Source organism: Artibeus jamaicensis, unplaced genomic scaffold (assembly GCF_021234435.1).
Source record: "Artibeus jamaicensis isolate MK-2021 breed Jamaican fruit bat unplaced genomic scaffold, CSHL_Jam_final contig_700, whole genome shotgun sequence".
In the NCBI taxonomy this organism is placed as follows: domain Eukaryota; kingdom Metazoa; phylum Chordata; class Mammalia; order Chiroptera; family Phyllostomidae; genus Artibeus; species Artibeus jamaicensis.
Window position 1 is genome coordinate 11,784,547 of NW_026521930.1, and position 21,833 is coordinate 11,806,379.

At 39.5% G+C, this 21,833-nt stretch overlaps 1 protein-coding gene and 2 pseudogenes across 1 annotated transcript in view; 2 read left to right on the forward strand and 1 right to left on the reverse strand.

Annotated features, from left to right (window-relative positions):
* Nucleotides 1-21,833, reverse strand: part of ADCY9 (adenylate cyclase 9) — a 156,940-nt gene that overhangs the window by 47,704 nt on the left and 87,403 nt on the right. The window lies entirely within an intron of this gene.
* Nucleotides 3,030-3,129, forward strand: LOC119056288 (uncharacterized; annotated as a pseudogene).
* On the forward strand, nt 9,332-9,782 carry LOC119056282 (calmodulin-like; annotated as a pseudogene).

The following is a 21,833-nucleotide window of genomic DNA, read 5'->3' on the forward strand; positions in this document are numbered from 1 at the left end:
AGAATGTTTAGAAACACAGCCTTGGGAGCTAGCAGCATAACATAACAAATGCCTATAAGCTTGCATCACCAAGTGACTTGAAACAATAAACATAGGAGAAGCGATCAGATTTGGCTAGTACATATTCTAAAAAGTTATTTCTGTTTGTATTGCAATATTCCTCCTAACTAGGTCTGTAATGGTTGAGTAGAATGAGGATTATTTAAAGTCTAGGGGTGTCTGACCTATGGCCAAAGGGCTGCATGTGGCCAGGGATGGCTATGAATGCAGCCCAACACAAAATCGCAAATTTACTTAAAACATTTTTTTTCTCATCAGCCTTCATTAGTGTTTGTGTATTTAATGTGTGGCCCAAGACAACTCCTTTTCCAGTGTGGCCCAGAGACGCAAAAAGGTTGGGTACCTCTGTTGGTCAATAAGAAAAATAAAAATTAAAAGTGCTCTTAGTCTTAATCTACCAAATAACTCAGGCTTACAAAGTTATATAGAGAGAATTTCTATTGCTCCTGCTTAAGAAGATCAAAAGTTTTGTGAAAAAAAAAACCCAACATTTTTCACTTGTTGACATTCAAACACCTAGACAGTCTCAGTCCTTTGTACTCCTACATAAAACAACTCATCATAAGAACTGATTCATGCTGGTTGTCCCATCATTTGACAATAAATCACAAGTTCCTACAGTAAATGGCTGGTGATGAAATTTAACCCCTTTTTAAAAAATGAAGTCCTAAGCAATAAAAGATAGGACAGATTTACTCAAGCCAGTGAAAGAAACTAAGGTTGGTACCACGCTTGTTTAACCTGATCTTGATTCAAACTTTAACTGAACAAAACAAACTTTTAGAAGAACATACTTCCTCTCCCTCTTTCTCCACCTTGCTACTGAAACAGGTGCTTTCTGCACTCAGCTCCCTCTACCACTAATGGATAAATATGCTGCCATCATGGCCAAATATGACTGGCTGAACAAACTCTTAGTGACCATGTCCCTGAGTATTGTCTTTAATTTTGAAAAATTTTAATTAAAAAATATTTTTATTGTGCCCTGGCTGGTATGGCTCAGTGGACTGAGCATGGGCCTGTGAAGCAAAGGGTCATGGGTTTGATTCCCAGTCAGGGCACATGCCTGAGTTGCAGGCCAGGCCCCCAGTGGGGGACGCGTGAAGGGGAACCACACACTGATGTTTCTCTCCCACTCTTTCTCCTTCCCTTCCCCTCTCTCTAAATATAAATAAGTAAAATATTTTAAAAATATTTTTGTTGATTTGAGAGAGGAAGAGCAAGAGAGAGAAACATCAACCCCTTGCCTTCTTCAACCCATCCACACATTTACCAGTCAACCCTGCATGTGCCCTGAACAGGGATCAAATCCACAACCCCAGCATAACAGGACAATGCTCCAACCAACTGATGAGCCACCTGGCCAGGGCCACTGTCTTCTTACCTTCCAAACTTGGCATTAATAAATACTACCCTGCTAAATGCTATGTTGCTGAGTATTAACACTGTAAGATCCAGTGGCAACAAACTTCAGAGATCTGTTCCTCCCACCTCTAAAATACTCCTGAATTATGGTTTAATGCCATGTGCCTTCATAGAAACAAAATTTTTGAAAGATAACATTTGGCATACCCATGAATAGTCCACCATCATTCATTAATTTGTCCATTCATTCATTCACTTATGCAACAAATTAAATACTTATTGAGTATTTACTAAGGGTTGGGATCTGGGTTAAGTGTTGAAAGAAATAGATAAGAAAAAAAGACTTCCGCCAAGATGGAGGCATAGGTGGAAGCACTGTGCCTTATCCCACAACTAAGTTTAAAAACAACAAAGTTTTAGCAACAAAAACACAGCCAAACCACAGAAAACTGAACTACACGGAAGTCTGACAGCAACGAACCCTTCAGCCAAACCAGTAAAAGGGGCACAGCCAACAGCACAGTGGGGTCGGGCAGGAAAGATCCACCGGACCAACACGGGCACGAGACCCAGGTGCGCCAGCAGCCATGGGCGGATCCATTGAGGGCGCAAGGCAGTGGACCCACTGAGGGCTGACCAAAGTCACACAGTCAAGCGCAGATAAACCAGTGAAGGAGCTAGCAGTGAGACGGACCGCGCAGGCCCCAGCGGCAGGAAGCATCAGAGGGAACCGCCACTGTCCCTCTCTGACCCCACACCCACATACAGTGTCACAAACCAGTGAACTGGGTGGCCCTGCCCTGGTGAACAACTAAGGCTCCACTCCTCATACTTAGTGGGCATGAACAGATCAAAACATGGCTCAGGAACAACTCAGAGCCCCAGAGCCAATCATTCTAAGCAATGAAGAAATAGCCAAACTTTCAGATGCGCAGTTCAAAACACTGGTGATCAGGATGCTCATAGAACTGGTTGATTTTAGTCACAAATTAGAGGAACATATGAAGGCTAAACTAATTGAAATGAATGGAAATGCACAGGAAATCAATAGTAATGGAAAGGAAACTGGGACTCAAATCAAAGGAGTGGACCAGAAGGAGGGAAAAAAATGACCAAACAGAAAAGAATGAAGAAACAAGAATTCAAAAAGATGAAGAGAGGCTTAGGAACCTTCAGGACATCTTTAAACGTTCCAACATCTAAATTATAGGGGTACCAGAAGGGGAAGAGGAACAGCCATGAGTGGAAAACTTATTTGAACAAATAATAAAGGAGACCTTCCCCATCTTGGCAAAGGAAATAGACTTCCAGGAAATTCAGGAAGCTCAGAGAGTCCCAAAGAAGTTGGACCCAAGAAGGAACACACCAAGGTACATCATCATTACATTAGCCAAGATTAAAATCAAGGAGACAATCCTAGAAGCAGCAAGAGATAAGGGGACAGTCACCTACAAAGGAGTACCCATCAGACTGTCAGCAGATTTCTCAAAAGAGACCCTACAGGCAAGAAGGGGCTGGAAAGAAGTATTCCAAGTCATGAAAACCAAAGACCTACAACCAAGATTGCTCTATCCAGCAAAGTTTTCAGTTAGAATGGGAGGACAAAGACTATACTTTCAGGGATCATTTCTATAGTTCGTTACTAGAGAAGTTTCTCTGAATGTGTAGAGCATCAATAAATTCAAGATGGATAAAAGACTTAAATATAAGCCGTGACACCATTAAAGTCCTAGAGGAGAACATCAGCAAGAAAAATCTCAGATATTTCATGCAGCAACATTTTTACTGATATGTCCCCTACAGCAAGGAATATAAAGGAAAGAATAAACAAAGGGGATCTCATCAAAATAAAAAGCTTCTGCATGGCTAAAGAAAACAGTATTAAAATAAAAAGACAACCAACTATATGGGAAAACATATTTGCCAATGATACCTCAGACAAAGGTTCAATCTCCAAAATATACAAAGAACTTACATGACTCCACTCTAAGAAGACAACAAACCCAATTAAAAAATGGGCAAAGGACTTGAACAGACACTTCTCCAAGGAGGACATACAGAACATCCAGAGACACACAAAGAGATGCTCAATATCATTAGCTATCAGAGAGATGCAAATTAAAACCACAATGAGATACCACTTTACACCAGTCAGGATGGCTATCATAAACAAAGCAACAAACAACAAATGTTGGAGAGGTTGTAGGGAAAAAGGGTCCTTAGTTCACTGCTGGTGGGAGTGCAGACTGGTACAACCATTATGGAAAACAGTATGGAATTTTCTCAGAAAAATAAAAATCGACCTGCCTTTTGACCCAGCAATTCCACTGCTGGGATTATATCCTAAGAATCCTAAAACATCAATTTCAAAGAACCTATGCACCACAATGTTCATAGCAGCACAATTTACAATAGCCAAGAGTTGGAAGCAACCTAGGTGCCCATCAGTATATGAATGAATCAAAAAATTGTGGTACATATACACAATGGAATTCTATGCAGCAGAGAGAAAAAAGGAGCTACTACCCTTTGCAACAACATGGATGGAACTGGAAAGCATTATGCTGAGTGAAATAGGCCAGGTGTTGAAAGACAAATACCATATGATCTCACCTTTAACAGGAAGCTAAACAACAAAACAAACAAGCAAGCAGAAAAAAAACCAAAGACACTGAAATAGAGAACAAGGGGACAGTGACCAGAGGGGAGAGGGAAGGGAATTTAAGGGGAAAAAAGGGCAGTGATTTGGAGGAACAAATAGGAAGGACACAGGGATGAGGACTAGGGGGGGAGGAAATGGGAGGGAGGGGGGGAGCATGTGGCGTGGGGGCTGGGATGGGAGAAATAGACAAAAAACTGTACTTGAAAAATAACTAAAATTTAAAAAAGAAATAAAAGATTAATGCACACATTGAAAAAAATAAATGATAACTTTGCTGGGGGAATAAATAAAAGTAGAATGGGAGGACAGATAAAGCGCTTCTCAGATAAGATCAAATTCAAGGAGTTCATCATCACCAAGCCCTTATTATATGAAATGTTAAAGGGACTTACCTAAGAAAAAGAAGATAAAAAAGATGAACAGTGAAAGGACAGCAAACTCACAGTTATCAACAACCATACCTAAAACAAAAGCAAGTTAATAGGACAGCTAGATCAGGAGTGAACCATAGGAATGAAGATCATGTGGAGGATTAGCAACAGGGGAGTGGGAGGAGGAGAAGGGGGAGAAGGTACAGAGAATAAGTAGCATAGATGGTAGGTAGAAAATAGATAGGGGGAGGGTAAGAATAGTATGGGAAATATAGAATCTAAAGAACTTGAGACACGTGGTCATAAACTAAAGGGGGGATGTTGGGGGAGGAGGTATGCAAGGTGGAGGGGAATGAAGGGGGGAAATAGAACAACTGTAGTGGCATTATTAATAAAATATATTTTAAAAGAGAAAAGAGAAAACTCCAATTTCAGAAATTGAGTGCAGCTGAAAACTGTGACTTAAATACACAACTTCAGTTTCCTCATGTATAAAATGAAAATACTGGTAACAATACTATCATCTCTTGGGAAATTGCGAGGATTACATGAGTTAATGCACATAAAAAGGGAAATGTAAAAGGGAGAGACAGTGCTTTACCTTAGAGAATCTTCAGGAATAATCAGGAATAACTCAAAAGTAAATGGAGGAAGGGCATGAAGTAATACTCACAAACATTAAACACGAGAGTGGAAGAATGGCAGTAAATGTGAGGACAATGACTAGGTGATGACGCACATTTACAAGAAGAGAGAATTACATGAATTCAGTAATATGTGCAGATAGGATGTTCAAAAGTGGCCAAAGGCATTTTATGGTGCTAGAACACAAAAGAAAATGAACGTCTATAATACTTATCTTGGAATAATGTAACAGAGTTTGAATAATCAGAAGAGGCTACAAAACAAGAGAGCTAGAAGGAAAGGTGTTGGGAACTAAAACAGACTAACAACTAATAAATTGTTATTCACCAAATGATAGCATGGAATGCCATTAGACAGAAAAGAGTGTGTCAGGTTACACCTAATGCAGGTAGGAGGGGAGTCACAGACTGTATTCTTTTCTCTAAAGAACTAAGAAATAATAGTTAATTTTAAGTTTTTAATAGTTAAACTAATAGCTTAAAAACTAAATTAAAAGATTTCATTTATTTTAGAGAGGGGAAGGGAGGGAGAAAGAAAGGGTGAGAAACATCAATTAGTTGCCTAATGTACATGCCCCAACTGGAGACCAAACCCTCAGCCCAGGCATGTGCCCTGACTTGGAATCGAACTGGCAACATTTTTCTTTGCAGAACCACACCCAACCAACGGAGCCATACCAGTAAAGGATAAAAACTACTACTTAATTTTAAGAGTTGAAAATTTAAATATAAAACACAGACAATGGGAAATAGATTCTAGAAAAAAAGATAAATAAAAGACTATTTCAAATCTGAGAACAGGTGGCAGCTAAATAATTAAAAACTAAAACCAAAAAGGGGAATACACTGAAAACAGAAATAAAGCTATATGATGTTAAGTAAAGGGAGCCAGTAACAAAAGGCCACAACTATATGATTCCACTTATATGAAATGTCTAGAATAGGCAAATCTATAGAGACAGAAAGTAGACTAGTAGTTGCTAGAGGTTTAAGAGGTTGGAGGATGGGAAGCAACTGTTAATGGGTACAGGGTTTCTTTTTGGGGTGATGAAAGTGTTCTAAAATTAGATGGTGTCACCATCTATCACCAGCTGCACAACTCTGTGAATATACTAAAAAACACTGAATTATATACTTTAGAGGGATGAATTCTATACAATAGTATGTGATTTATACCTTAATCAAGCTGCTTTTTTGAAAAAGATAAAAAATAGCCCTAACTGGTGTGGTTCAGTTGTTTGGGGCTTGTCCCACAAGACAGAAAGTCACTAGTTCAGTTCCTGGTCAGGGCACATGCCTGGGTTGCAAGTTTGGTCCTCAATCTGGTTGCATACAAGAGGCAACCAGCTAATGTTTCTCTTTTATATCGATGTTTCTCTCTCTCCCTTTCTTTCTCCCTCCCTTTCCCTCTATCTAAAAAATAAATAAATAAAAATTTTTAAAAAAAGAAAAAATAAAGTTATGTGAACTTCAACAAGATGCAACAATAGTTCTCAGATTCAGAGAAGAAATAAAATAAATCTGATAAGAAATATGCTATCCTTGGGAATTCAAGGTAAAGGAATGGGCAGTGGCAGGTAAAAGAAACATATTAAAAATAAGGGCTTGGAAATAGGTAACATGGGAGAGCTAGGGCGGAAAGACATGTAATTAAGAAATTAAGACTAAATAACCCCAAAGAACTAAAAATGTAACATGGCCAGAGTTCAGAAGTCTGGAAAAAATTAAACATTTAAGTTTGACCTTCACAAGATATCTCCAAGAATCATCAAATTATTGCGATTCTCACTGCTGCAATGTAGTCCAAAAGGGCTGGGATGATGCCCAAACTGTCTTCTTAGACTGCCAACCCAATGCCCCATGATAACAAATAACAAGAGTTCACCACACAGCATAGCGAGGCTGCCTGAGTGTCATGCCTGCCTCTTTACCTCTACAAAGCAGACGTCTCAAGCTTTCCCTGGCTGCCTTGAACACTGCTATTTCCCTTCACCCACAAAGACATTTCTTTGCAAAGCCATCTTCTTCTGATGCAGAGGAAGTGCTACATTGACACTTCCTGTGAGCATCTTCAGCCAACCTCACCTCCCTCACAAGGAACTTCATATTATGCAACGCAAAATACAAAATTCTTATAATTCCTGACTGGCCTTTCCTGGGAGTAGCCACACCAGCAGCTTCATTACCTGTTACTTTGTGGAAATATTTATCCCAGCTTCTGGCTTGCTCCCAAATCACATTTCTAGCACAGTCACATGCTTGCTGTGAATTTTGCTTTTCAAGTCAACCAGTTTACAACTAAAATTAAGCCTTTCTTGATTCTAATGAGTGTTTTACAGACTGGCCGGGGCACTAACTGAGACAGTTCCTCAAACTGCATTTTCTTGTTCTCACGGAGCACATGGCAGACTTACTTGCTCAGGCCAATAACTGAAAAACTAAAATCATCTATTTTCTGATCAAGAAACAATATCTTCTTAGATATCTCCTATTTCTCTAATTTCATTTTAGCACTAGAGGAGGTCTTTCTACTTTAGACCTTTCATAAAAGAATCACTGAGGGGGTGGGCTGGAATGGGAGTAAAAGGCAGAAAACTGTACTTGAACAATGATTAAAATAAAAATGAAAAGAATCAAAGTTGTGTTTATGTGGTACGATGCTTTCGTAAAAATGATTTTTTAAGTAAATCCTCATCTGAGGATATGTTCGCTGATTACAGAAAGACAGGAAGGGAGAGAGAGAGAAGCATCAATTTGTTGTTCCACTTGTTTATGCATTTATCAGTTGTCTCTTATATGTGCTCTGACCAGGTATCCAACCCACAACCTTGGCATATGCTCTAACTAATTAAGCAACCTGGCCAAGGCCTGGGTGATATGTTTTTAATAACCTAAAAGTGTTGCCTAGTATTTGATGAGAAGTCAAGAGAGGGGCCACTCTGCCACTCCAGAGGTCACTGGCTGAGTGATTCACTCTCTCATGCTAGCCTCACACTGCATGGCATGAGGCTGTAATTTATGCCTCAAGAAATCACAGCCATGTCATAGACCCTCACATAAGCAAAACTGAAAGCAAAACCAAGGCAGTGAGTAGTGAGTGCCCATGTATGAGAAGAGGATGAGAGAGGAAGTTGTGAGACACATCAACATACAGAGGTATGACTTAAAAACCTGACCTGGAGCTGCAGTCAATAGCCTCTCATAAAAACAGGGGATGAGCCCTGGCCAGGTGGCTCCGTTGGTTGGAGTACTGTCCCCGTACACCAAAAGGTTGCAGGTTCAATTACCCAGGGCACATACAGGAGGCAGCTGATGGATGCTTCTCTTTCACACTGATGTTTCTCTCTCTCTCTCTCTCTCTCTCTCTCTCCCTTCCTTTCTCTCTAAAATCAATAATCTTATCCTCAGGGGGCAGATTTAAAAAAGGGGAGGATGAGTCTTCAGGAACTCCCTTGTCTTAGAATGGAAAGTAGGGGCCTGCTACAAACACTAAAGGACAGATGAAATGGGTAGAAAGCTTTTACATTCAAACCTCCTGGGAAGGAAAGTTCCAAAGCCTCCAGCAGGGAGGTACCTCTCAGTAGAGGTGCTGTCTTCAAACAAGGTAGACAAGTACTTGGAGAAAAGAAGACATGAAGAGCGCTAAGATATGGGAAAGAAACAAAGTGTTATTCTGAACGCCACTAGAGCACTTTAAAAACACAGAACTACATGGTTTGAGAATCTAACATGGTTAATAACACTGTATTATATAATTGAAATTTGCTCATAGAATGAAGCTTAAATGTTCTCTCTCTCTCACACACACAAAGAGGTGCAGTGTGAGTGATGGCTGTAAATTTCCTCACTTTTCAAGTCAATCAGTTTTCAACTCACCTCAAGATTTTCTCTTTTGATGAGTTTTGCCTAAGTGTTAACAGGTGGATGAATCCTTTCACGATGCCTAAATATATCAAGTCACAAAGTATACTTTAAATATCTTACACTTTTATTTGCCAATTACACCTCAGTAAAGTTGAAAATTATTAAAAAAAACATACAAAAATACACCAGAATATTTGTGCTGGGAACCTCGCCAACTGTGGTGCAGTTGGACGGCTGGGCAGGTAGCAATAGCACAACGCTCGATGCACAGCAAGCCACAGCAGCAGAGGTGCCCCCTCTGTCACAGCCACTGCACTAGTGCAGCCACCCTCAATCCCTCTGCTCTTCTTCTCTTCACTGGCACCATGGCAGATCAGCTGGCAGAATAACAGATTGTTGAATTCAAGGAAGGTTTCTCCCTATTTGACAAAGATGGTGATGGTACTATCACAACAAAGGAACTTGGCATTGTCATGACACCACTGGGTCAGAACCCAACAGAAACCAAATTGCAGAATATGGTCAATGAAATGCATGCTGATGGTAATGGCATCATTGACTTCCTAGAATTTTTACTATGGTGGCTAGGAAAATGAAGATACAGACACAGTGAAGAAGAAATTTGTGAGGCATTCTCAGTCTTTGACAAGGATGGCAATGGTTAACATCAGTGTGGCAGAACTAGGTCATGCCGTGACAAACCTAGGAGAAAAACTAACAGATGAAAAAGTAGATGAAATGATCAGAGAAGCAGATATTGATAGAAATTGACAAATCAACTAAGAAGAATTCATACCGATGATGACTACAAAATGAAGAGCTACTTTCAAATCCTTCCTCTCCCAACAAGAATAAAATTGAATATTTTACTTACTTCTTGCAATAAAAATCATTTATCTTTTGTTTCTATATAGCAAAACTGAATGTCAAAAGCACCTTCTATCCATACACAAAAAATTTGCATGCATTGGTTGGTGGTTGTGTCCCCTAAAGATCAAGCTGCCCACCAGTCTTATAAGTACTTACACTTTAATGGTAAGGAAGCACTTAGTGAATTCCTTACAGCTCCATTTGCTAATGATTAATACACTGTTTGGGATGGCCAGTTTTTCATGCATGCAGCTGGACAACTGAGCATTCAGGGATTTGTATTAAAAATGAAAAAAAAAATTCAAAATGTATTCAAGGGGGTTCTAGTTCAATTTGTTAGTATAAATGGTCATGGCTGGTTTGCTGAAAGCAAACACATTTAAAATTGGTTTACCTCAGGGTGTGTGTAGAAAAATGGGCGAAAGATAAACTCTCTAGATGTAGTCCTACTAGCAGGATGACCCTCGAGTACTTCCATGTGCCCCAACCATGTGACACAGCCTGGTGGCATGCCCATGTTGGTTTAGTATTATCTGCATTTTACGAGAGTGAAATGAGTGTCAGGCTGTCAACATCCACAGAATTTTTTTTTTTAATTTTACCAGGGGAGCAGCATCTTTGGACTCTCTGTTTTTAAAACCCTCTGAACCATGACTTGAGGCCAGTAGAGACAGGCTGTGGCTGTGGACTTCAGCATAACCATCAACACTGCTGTTCAACAAACTGACAGTAACCAGAGGGGAGGTGGGAGGGGATATCAGGGAGAAAAGAGGGAAGGGTTGTCAAGAAACATGTATACAGGACACATGGACAGAGCCAAAGAGGGGTAGGATCGAGGGTGGGAGGTAGGGATCGCTGGGGTATGGACAAGTGGTCAGGGAAAAATGGAGACAACTGTACTTGAACAACAATAAAAAAAGAAAGAAAAAGAAAAAAAATTGCTGTTCAAGAAATTACAATTTATATCCATTCCAGGTTGTAAAGGCTTGCCCTTTTATTCTTAAAAAAATAAAAAAGACCATTAACTTTAAAAATACACAAAAATATTAAATATAACCAAAGACACTGAAATAGAGAACAGGCTGACAGTGACCAGAGGGGAGAAGGGAGGGAATTTCGGGAGGAAAGGGGAAAGGTTTACAGGAACAAGTATAAAGGACACATGGACAAAAACTAAGGGGAGGTGGAAATGGGAGGGAGGGGGGAGAAATGGGAGGGTGGGTTGGGATGGGAGTAAAAAGCAGAAAACTGTACTTGAACAACAATTAAAATAAATAAATAAAATAAAATGAATATTAACAGAATAGTAGCATTATGAAAACATTTACTTTCTATATTGGAAATTTTCTCATTTATTTCCACTTTCTATTCTTGTTTGTTTTAGGAATTCTTATTTACTTTATGTTTAAAAGAGGCATGAATTCTTGAATCGATCACAAAATTTTAGACATAGAAATATGTAAGGATAAATACACTGAAGACTCATGGTCCTACCTAAGAAAGAGCATGTCACCTGTAGTGTTCAGGTTCCCTGTGGGCCTTCTGCCACTGCAAACCCTTCTCCCCCACAGAGTGAGTGACTATCCTGAATGCCACTGCCATGTTGCTCCTCCCCACACATTGCTTTAGGTTTTCACTACACATATATGTGTAGTGCTAAACAATATACAACATTAGTATGTTTTTGAAAATTTACATACATGACATAATTTTACAAGTATTCTTCTAAAAGTCACTTTTTTTGGGCCTAGCATTATGTTTGAGATTAATTCATATTCATCCATGTGTGATCTTCAGTCATTTTTTTTAAAAAACTATTAAGTTTTCCACAATTATACATTTCAAAAGTGAAAACTAAAAGTTCAAGTTAATTACCAACAATGTATTCTATTAAAAATAAAAAATTATGAGAAATAGGGTAAAGATATGCTTAACACAAAAGCAGCACCAATTCAAAGACTATGTCATAAGAATAAATTTAAGACAGAAATGGAATTTATAGACACTAGTAAAAAAAATTCAGAGAGGTCCTGAATGGTGTGGCTCGGGATTGAGTGCCGGCCTGTGAACCAAAGAATCATCAGTTCAATTCCCAGTCAGGGCACATGCCAGGGTTGCAGGCCAGGTCCCCAGTAGGGGAAGAGGGAGAGGCAACCACACATTGATCTTTCTCTCTTTCTCCCTCCCTTCCCTTCTCTCTAAAAATAAGTGAATAAAAAAAAACTTAAAAAAATTAGAGGAGCTCAGGAGTGAAAGAAAAGTTGCTGAAAAAATGCAAAGAAATCAGTTTTAACAGGTGTGGCTCAATTGGTTGGGTTTTGTCCCACAAAGCAAAAGGTCAATTGGTTTTATTCTTGGTCAGAGCACACTCCTCAGTTGGAGGTTTGGTCCTGGACTGGAGCAAGTACAGGAGGCACCCAATCAATGTTTCTTTCCCTCTCTTTCTCCCCCCCTTCTCCTCTCTCTAATATAAATAAATAAAAATTTTTAATAGTCAAAGAAATCAAACTCAGGGAAGGTAGCAGGCCAGGCACCATAAAACCACATGAAAATGGAAGGACCTAAATACAGAAATAAAATAAAAGGTATACTTTGCCCAGGGCTGAGTCCTAACAGAAGTATAGAAAGTGAATGTTTTCTATTATCCTATTGTCCTGTTAATATTTTGGTGTATTTATGTATATTTCTTTAATTAATTTTTCAGCTTTACTGAGGTGTAACTGACAAATAAAATTGAAAGACAGTCCAAGCATATATAAAATAGAAGGAGGTCTTCAAAGTATAAGTTAACAAGGCTAAGAGGTAACAACTCCATTATCCCTTGTTAAGGAAATCTTCATGACTGCTGTAGATTGAGGGCAACATGCCTGCCATTTACTACAATTAAAAAATGGAGAGAAGGTCCCATGGAACAGATCAGGACTGGGCTAACTCATGGCCAGGGAGGAGCAGATATCAACCTAATCAACCCACTGAGCAACAGGGCTTGGCCCTAATATTTCGGCCATACACAGCTAGGCTTAGAGAACTGAGAGAGGTGGAACCAAAGAAGAAAGTTCCAAGTGGTTCCAGAAAACTGGACAGGCTTTCATCAAACCTCTGAAAGCCTGAGTGTAAGTGATGGCATAATACAGGAAGCAGGTCACTGGAGTGTATAAAGAATCTAGACCTGGGCTGTTCAAGAGAAATTTCTGTAAAAATGGAAAAGATGTGTGATAATGTTAGCTATTAGTTCAGTAGCCACTAGCCATGTAGGGCTACTGAGTACTTGAAATGTGGTTATATGAGTGAAAATACAAATTTCTAATGTTTTTTGTTGTCACTTAAAAAATTTTAAATTTATTTACTTAACTGCTGTTCAAGTACCGTTTTCTGTCTTTTACTCCCATCCCAGCCCACCCCCCCAGTGCTCCCCACCTCCCTCCCATTTCCGCCCCCTTTAGTTTTTGTCCATGTGTCCTTTATACTTGTTCCTGTAAACCCTCTCCCTCTCCCCATGGAACTCCCTCCCCCTCTCCCCTCTGGTCACTGTCAGCCTGTTCTCTATTTCAGTGTCTTTGGTTATATTTTGCTTGCTTGTTTGTTTTGTTGTTTAAGTTCCTGTTAAAGGTGAGATCATATGGTATTTGTCTTTCACTACCTGGCTTATTTCACTCAGCATAATGCTTTCCAGTTCCGTCCATATTGTTTCAAAGGGTAGGAACTCCTTCTTTCTTTCTGCTGCATAGAATTCCATTGTGGAAATGTACCATAGTTTTTGGATCCATTCTTTTACTGATGGGCACCTAGGTTCCTTCCACCTCTTGGCTACTGTAAATTGTGCTGCTATGAACATTGGGGTGTTGTCACTTAAATTTTAAATAGCTACAAGTGGCTAACTGCTATCCTGTTTAACAATGACAATCTAGACCCACCTTATTGGAGGAAAGGAATTACTCAGCAATAGAAAGATCTTTCTCATCTTTACTAAATAGAGAAGAGTTGTAAGAACTACTAAAAGAAGAATGTATAGAATAAAGAGGAAAACTAAATGTGGAGTCAGTAAGTATTAACTTTCATTTATTATAAAGGATATTTAGTAGCAAATACAAAGACAATTACCATGTATGCTAATAGCAGGAGCAGCTGATTATAATCCAATTAAAAAATGGGCAAAAGCTCTGAATACACACTTCTTCAAAAAGGGCATACAGATGGCCAACAGACATGAAAAGATGTACAACGTCACTAATTGTCAAAGAAATGCAGATCAAAACCACAATGAGATATCACCTCAGACCTGTTAGAATGGCTACTATCAATAAACCCACAAATGACAAGCATTGGCAACGATGTGGACAAATGGGAATTTTCATGTGCTATTGGTGGGAATGCAGATTGGTGCAGTCACTGTGGAAAATAGTATGGTCTTTACTCAAAAAATTAAAATCAGAACAACCTTATGACCTAGTGACTCCACTTCTGGGGAAGTGGAATCTTATTCAAAGAAACACAAATATTAATTCAAATATATATATATATGCACCCCATGTTCATTGCAGCACTGTTTATAATAGCCAAGGTATGGAAGTAACCCAAATGCCCATCAATAAATGAGTGAATAAAAAAGTTGTGATACACATACAAACTTATACAGGAATGTTATTTAGCCATAAAAAAGAATCTTACCATTTTCAATAGCATGTAAAGACCTAAAGGATATTATGCTCAGTGAAATAAGTCACTTAAAGAAAGATAAATACCATAGGATTTCACTTGTATGTGGAATCTAAAGAACAAGATAAATAAAACTGAAACAGACTCATAGACACAAAGAGTGAACTGGTGGTTGCTAGAGGGTCAGGGGACTGGGTAAAAAAGGTGAAGGGATTAAGAAGTACAAATTGGTAATTATAAAATATTCAACAGGGATGTGAAGTACAGCACAGAGAATACAGACAATAATATTGCAATAACTATGTGCGGTGCCAGGTAGGTAATGAAAATATCAGATGGAACACTCTTAAAGTGTATGACTGTTTATCCACTATGCTGCACTGTCTAGATGTATCCAATATGCAGCCCCTGAGCTACATGCAGCTCAGGATGGCAATGAATGCAGACCAACACAAAATCATAAATTTACCTAAAATATTATGGTATTTTTTGTGATTACATGTCACAATATATTTAACATGTGGCCCAAGGCAACTCTTCTTCCAGTGTGGCCCAGAGATGACATGAGGTTGGACAACCCTGAAAAACCACCATAAAATAATATTGAAAGTAAACTAAAAAATTAAAAAATAGATATTCCAACAAATAAGGTAGATAATCTCTAGAAATAAGAAAACAGGAGAGCTTGCAAATGTTAAATATTTCCAAAAACTACTTTAAATGGGTTGAAAATTGGTTCAAAAGTTTAATTCAGGACTTTTGGTCAAGACAGAAGCATAGGTATACACATCTTGCCTCCTCACACAACTACAGCAAAAATTACAAGACTATAAAATAAATATCATTCAGAATTGTCAGCAAATTGAGCTGTATGGAAGTCTGAAAACCAAGGATTTAAAGAAACCAGAGTCCTCGTGATGGGTAAGAGGGGTGGAGACACAAAAATGAACAGACAGGTCCAGAGTGGTAAGGAGACATGGAATGGATGGTCCCACATTCACATATGGTGGATAAAAATCAGGGGGGATACCTTGGGAGCAAGGAGATCCCAGCCACAGACCAGACAACACAGCCCAGAGTTCCAGTGCCAAAAAGGTAAGTCCCCATAACTTCTGACTAAAAACCAGTGGGGGATTGGAGTGGCAGAGAAACTGTAGGATTCTCAAGAGACTCCTTTTATAGAGCCCACAATGGACTTAGGACTTACGCAGATTCAACCCCTCTGGGATTCAGCACCAGAGTAACAGTTGAAAGGGCACGAATGACATATGAGGAGGAACTGAAGTGACTGGCAACAGGGCAAGTGATAGGAGACAGCTTCCTCCTGGGAAAAACTCCAGAGGCCAAGCAGCGGCCATTGTTCCCTCTCTGACAGAGCCACAGAGCAGTGACATGGGTGGCCCTGCCCTGGCTATTACCTAAGTCTCTGCCCCATACAAATTACAGGTGTGCTTTTCTACATAGGCCATGGTACTAAGATAGAGAGTCAAACCGGCTCTACCTACCACACAGAAATGAACACAGGAAGACTGCCAAAATGAGGAGTCAAAGAAATGTGGCCCAAATGAGAGAATAGAACAAAATTCCAGAACAAAATATCAAGGGAAATGGAGTTAAGCAACCTATCAGATGCAGAGTTTAAAACACTGGTTATCAGGATGCTCCAGGAACTCACAGGGTACTTCAACAGCATCAAGAAGACCCAGGCAGAAATGAAGGTTACATTAAGTGAAGTAAAGAAAAATCTATTGGGAACCAACAGTGGAGGGGATAAAGCCAAGAATCAAATCAATGATGTAAAACATAAGGAAAAAAACAAGCATTCGATCAAAACAGCAAAAAGAAAACAGAATTAAAAAAAGCTGAGGATAAGCTAAGGAGCCTTTGTGACATCTTCAAATGTACCAATATCTGAATTATAGGGGTGCCAGAAGGAGAAGAGGAAGAGGAAGAAATTGAAAACTTGAAAAATAATGAAAGAAAACTTTCCTAATTTGGTGAAGGAAATAGACATACATCCAGGAAGCACAGAGTCCCAAAGAAGATGGACGCAAAGAGAACCACACCAAGCAAAGCATCATAATTAAAATGTCAAAGGTTAAAGATAATGAGAGACTCTTAAAAGCAGCAAGAGAAAAGCAGAGCAGTTACCTACAAAGGAGTTCCCAAAGGACTGTCTGCTGATTTCTCAAAAGATAATTTGAAGGCAAGAAGGGACTGGCAAGAAGTAGTCACAGTGATGAAAAGCAGAGACCTACAACCTAGATTACTCCATCCAGCAAAGCTATCAATTAGAACTGAATGGCAGATAAAGTGCTTCAGAGCCAAATTAAAACTAAAGGAGTTCATCACCACCGAGCCATTATTATATAAAGTGTTAAAGAGAATTATATAAGAAAAAGAAGATAAAAACTATGAACAGTAAAACAATAAATTCACAACTATCAACAATTAAATCTACAAAAACAAACTAAGCAAACACACAGATCAGAATCAGAATCATAGATATGGAGATCATTTGAAAGGTTATCAGTTAGGAAAGGAGGAGAATCGGGGAAAAGGTTCCCCCAAGTACAAACTGGTAGGTACAGAATAGATAGGGGGATGTTAAGAACAGTATAGGAAATGGAGTAGCCAAAGAACTTATATTTATGACCCATGGACATGAACTAAGGGGGAAGTGCTGGAGGAAATGGGGGTCCAGGTGGAAGGGGGAAAATTGGGACAACTGTAATAGCATAATCAATAAAACATATTTTTAAAAAGTCTAATTCATAGCTGATCTGTACAAAGCTCAACCTTGCTTGACATATGTTATTCTTTAAAAGGCTTTAAATGTGAATATGTATAAGATGCCATATTTTCCACTTTTTAATCCTTTAAATTTTACTATATGATACCTAAAAGCAATTTGTAAACTGAACACCAAACTCTCTGATCTTTCACACCCATTAAATACAACACGTAGTAAAACACACGACTGAACAAATTACCATCTTGGGGGAGGTTCTCTCTGACTCCATGGAGCATGAATGTTTAACTAGGCACACAGCCACAATGCTAATAGGATTTGGCACAAACTGATGAAGCCATGGCATGGAAAGGTGTTTCAGGAGCAGTGCTATTGTACTGTCCCTTTTGCTAAGGCCTCAGCCATGGGTAAAACTGAAAAGCAGGTAAACTCACTCTAGTCACCTTGGGCCAACTTCTCTCCTTCTGCCTTTCAAGAATCCCACTGCCTCCAGGGTCCCTTCTCTCCTGCCAACTTACTGTCTGAATGTCCACAGCAGTCCATGTGATCCCGGGGCTTATGAGCACTGTGAAATCACATGTGATGTGGTACTGAGAGCACCAGGGACCACGCCCTGCCCATACTTCTACAAGTCACCCGTGGTCAAATAATTGATGCCAGCAGCTGGCTGACATAAATTGTGCCTTCCTAAATACAGGTGACAATATCTGGCCCCCCAGTGATCCCAGAGATTCCTTCATCACCAGCACCCAAAGTATCTGACAAGCACTGCACGATGGTGCCTCTATGCCAAAGTGGCAGGTCCCAGCGGCAAGCTCTGCCTCCTCTGGGGATCATCATGAATCATGACATTCCTACTGGTTCCTCTTAATTCCTTTAAATCCCCTGAGGACCCATAATAACACCTTCTAAAAATAACATCCAGAGGGTGAACCACCCTCTGATCAGGGTCCTCAACCTGATCAGACTCAATGACTCCTTTTCATTACATTTTTATTACACATATAATTCGTAATGTTCTCTTTACCATCCTGAATAAAATTAAATTCATGGACAATATATAACGTTTAATCTCTGAAACCATCAAAAACACCTCTGACAATTTCCCAAACACCCCTCCATGTAGACGTGCATCAAGATGCCTTATGATACACAAGTGGGTGTCTGGCAAAGGCAGGACAGTGGCACAACCCCATGCTCCAAGAGCAGCTGTTAAGTCTCAATGGTCCTCTATCCATCTTATTCCCTCCAAGAGAGAAACAGTTTGAAGGATATCTGAAATACTCAGGAATCCACAATATTCCATGTGTACATCTATGCTGTAATTGTATATATAACAAATTGATTTTTGTGTATATATATGTAGCAATTTAAAAGAAAAGGATTTCTTGAGGACTTCCAGGCAAGATGGTGGCATAGGCAGATATGGCTCACCTCTTTGCACAACCACATCAAAATTACAACTAAAATATACAACAACCATCACTCAGAACCATCAGGAATCTGGATCAATGGAAGTCTGAGAACTACAAAACTGAGATGAACAGACATGGGATAACTATAGAATTAAAGAAACCACATCCATTCAGACTGGTAAGAAGGACAAAGACAAGGAATGGGCTATTCCCACATCCACGTGTGATGGATAAAAATTTGGGAGGGATATCTCAGGAGTAAGGAGTTCCAGCCCCACACCAGGCCCCCCAGCATGGGGTTCCAATGACTAACTATGTTAGTCCCCACAACTCCTTGCTGCAAAAATCAGAAGAGATTAGTAAAAGACAGAAAACTGTACTTGATCAATAATTAAATTGAGAAAAAAAAAAACAGCAGAGATTGAGTTGGTGGAAGAAACTTCTGGAGCCCCAAGCAGGTCCTCTTAAAGAACCCACATACGGACTCACCCGCTCAGACTCACTACATTTGAGCTCCAGCACTGGGGTAAGCAGTTTGAATGGCATCAGTGGTATATAGGGAAAAACTGAAGTGTCTGGTCTCAAGGCAAGCAGAGCCATTGTTCCTTTTCTAAACCCTCCCCTGACAGAGCTAGAAAGCTGGGGACATATCTGAGACTCCATCAACCTGGCTAACACCATTTGACCTGCCTTGGAGATGCCGAGAGACTCTGCCCCAACTTACAGACCCACTCAAGCAGCTTTTCCTTAACACTGGCTGGTCTTGGCTCCTAAATCCTATCAAACAAGCAACAGCTGGCTTCAGCAAGCCCTAGCAGCAGCCAGATTAGATTCACAGCTTGGCCTGGGAATCTCCAAGCCCAGCTCAAGTAGCAGCCATCTCAGACTGCTTTACAGCTCAAGCAGGGTGCCTGGGGCATAACACAGATGGGGGCTGATCTTGGCCTGCACCACCTGAGAAACCCCAGGGCCGGCTCGCCCAGTGGACAGCTATATACCATGTCAGAACACTCACCCTGACCCTGCGCAATTGATCTTCCATGGAAGGCAGATGTTGGTGGTCAGTGGTCACAGCCAGTCCTTGTAGCTGACTGGCCCCGGTAAATCCCTCCACTGACCTGCCAACAGAAATCAAGGCTCAACTACAAGAGGAGGTTGTACTCAGCCCACACAAAGGGTGCACCTTGAGTACCCAGCTTGTATGATAGGGATGGCCCTGTCATTGGACCCCATAGAACACCTACCACATTAGACCACACTGCCAAGAAACAGTGTCAAAGCAGCTCTACCCAATACATAGAAACAAACACAGGGAGGCTGCCAATGTGAGGAGACAAAGAAACATGGCCCAAATAAAAGAATAGACGAAAATTCCAGAGAAAGAGCTAAATGAAATGGAGATAAGCAATCTATCAGATGTAGAGTTTGAAACAATGGTTATAAGGATGCTCAAGGAAATTAGTAAGAATCTCAACATATTAAAAAAAGATACAGTCAGAAAAGAAGGATACACTAATTGAAAGAAAAAACAATTTACAGGGAAACAACAGCAGTGTGGATGAAGCTGAGAATCAAATCAATGATTTGAAACATAAGAAACCAAAAAACAATCAACCAGAACAACAAGAAGAAAAGAGAATACAGAAAAATGAGAATACTATAATAAGCCTCTGGGACAACTTCGAGAGGTCCAGCATTCGCATCATAGGGATGCCAGAAAGAGAAGAGAAACAGCAAGAAATTGGAAATCTATTGAAAAAATTATTAAAGAAAACTTCCCAAATTTGGTGAAGGAAATAGACATGCAAGTCCAAGAAGCACAGAGAGTCCCAAATAAGATGGATGCATAGAGGCCCACTCCAAGATACATCATAACTAAAATGCCAAAGGTTAAAGATAAAGAGAGACTCTTAAAAGCAGCAAGAGAAAAGAAGTTAGTTACCTACAGGGGAGTTTCCATAAGACTGTCTGCTGATTTGTCAAAAAAAAAAAAACTTTGCAGGCTAGAAGGGATTGGCAAGAAATATTTAAAGTCATGAAAAGCAAGAACCTACAGCCAAGATCACTGTGCCCATCAAAGCTGTCATTTAGAATCAAAGGGCAGATGAAGAGCTTCCCAGACAAGAAAATAACTAAAGGAGTTCATCATCACCAAATCATTATTATATGAAACATTAAATAAACTTTTTTAAGAAAAAGAAGATGATCAAAACTATGAACAATAAAATGGCAATAAATACATATCTATCAACAATTCAATTTAAAAAAACAAACCTAAGCAAACAAGAAGAACAGAGACAGAATCACAGACACCCAGAAAGTTTTGATGGTTGCCAGATGGGAAGGGATCCAGGGGAATGGGTGAAGAGGTGAGGGGATTAAGAAGTACAAATAGGTAGTTACAGAGTAGCCATGGGGATGTAAAGTACAGTATAGGAAATGGAGTAGCCAAGAAACTTATACACATGATCCATGAACATGAACAATGATGTGGGGATTGCCTGAGGGAGTGGGGTGTGCTGGGTGAAGGACAAAGGAGGGAAATCAGGACTATTATAGCATAATCAATAAAATATAATTTAAAAAAGAAATATTTAAAATTAAGATCTTCAAAAATGTATTTACCAAAATATATGCATATATATTGACTATATCTTTGAAAATAAAATAAAAAGATTTCAGAACTTATTCTATTCATTCTTTCCATAGATAATGAGCTCCTAAAATCTGCCAAGATTGAGGGTAGACCTAATATAAATGCTAAAAATACCTAATATTTGACTATGTCTTACTAATGTTAATATCTATGAGTACTTAGATGAAAACCTAGCACAAAGGGCATTCAAACATGTGAGGAACCAAGTCACAAATTTGCAACACTGGTCCAACACTGTTCATGCAAGTAACATGAACACCAAGGAAGGACAGAATGACGCACTGCATATACTGGGAAATTCTCTAGAGATTGAATTAGGTAGTTAACTTTCCTTACACGAGGAAACTACTTGTTTATTGATTCTGAGTACCAGCTATATGCTAGGCTAGACACTAAGATAAAACTATGAGCATGATATTCACCATCCCTGACTCAATGAAACTAGATTAAACAATTGCACTAATCACCACCTGTGAATAAGGCCCATAAAGAAAACTAAAGGTTTCTGCAACAGAGAA